The sequence below is a fragment of the Psammomys obesus genome, unplaced genomic scaffold, assembly GCF_907164565.1.
Source record: "Psammomys obesus unplaced genomic scaffold, mPsaObe1.curated_primary_1811, whole genome shotgun sequence".
Taxonomy (NCBI): domain Eukaryota; kingdom Metazoa; phylum Chordata; class Mammalia; order Rodentia; family Muridae; genus Psammomys; species Psammomys obesus.
The window spans coordinates 2031423-2032491 of NW_026592439.1; the positions used below are offsets into that span (position 1 = coordinate 2031423).

Sequence of the window (1069 nt, forward strand, 5' to 3'; positions counted from 1 at the left end):
TTCACATGGTACCTGGAGACTGCCCTAACCAGGGATATCCCCATGTTCTCTAGCCGTAATATGAGCCACAAACATTGACACAGACCCCTGTTACTGCACAACCAAGGTCTCAGACATGGTCCTACATGGCAGCTCAGGCTGGGACCTCATCACAGCCCCAGGTGGTGGGGCTAGCCGCTCACAACAGGCTACTCCTCTCCATCCTCTGGTCTGCAGCTTCATCTCTTTATAGTGCTGAAGCTGCTCAAGTTCTCCCTCCACCTGACCACCACATGCCATATGCACACACTGGGCTAGCTCCCGCTGCAGGCTGGCCTCATGGCTGGTAGAACCCTGGTTGACACCCTCCATCCATGCTGCACGACATGGCTGCAACCAGGTATCTATGGCCCACCTGTGCCATGCATTAAAGGTCAGGGAGGTGATGGCATAGCAGTCCACAGGTCTCTGGCTGTCTTCTTCCTCCTGCACTGTACTGTCTGGATTTGATTGGATTTTTGTGAGTCCTAGGCATAAGTCCACTTTAGCCACCAAGCCAGGCATCAACCTCGGATGAACAAAGGACTACCAACTGCTCTGCTCCTGACTGATACAAGATCAACAGCACCAACAAGGTGTCTCTTTACCCTCTAACGGGGGCCAGTTTAGTGTTTTTAATGTATTTTATTTTCTTATAGTTAAAAAAAATGAAGGAATAATAAATGAAAATCAACCTACTAGGGTAAAGGTTAACAACTAAACTGTCATTTATATCTGCTAGGAGAGAGGAAATCAGTTTTCTTGGCCAGTGGAGTGAAACTGAGTGTATCAACCACTTCAGATAAGGCCTCATGTTCAGGAGTAGTTGATGAACCTATAATGAACTCCACAGGTTTTGAGTTTATATAGTTAGTATTCTCTCTCTCTCTCTCTTTGTGTGTGTGTGTGTGTGTGTGTTTTCTGTTTGGGTGTTCTTTTATTTTGTTTTCTTGGTTTTAGGGGATCTTTTTATTGCATTGGGTTTTGGTTTGGTTGTTTTTTTTGTTTATTGTTTTTGAGAAAACTTAAAGCTGTATGGGTGAGGGGAGGA

General features: G+C 45.6%; 1 non-coding gene across 1 annotated transcript; it reads right to left on the reverse strand.

Annotated features, from left to right (window-relative positions):
* Nucleotides 1-497: 497 nt before the first annotated feature.
* Nucleotides 498-641, reverse strand: LOC129681401 (small nucleolar RNA SNORA48). Its single transcript, XR_008720841.1, has one exon. It is a non-coding gene; the product is annotated as a small nucleolar RNA SNORA48 (small nucleolar RNA).
* Between the last annotated feature and the right edge of the window lie 428 nt (nt 642-1069).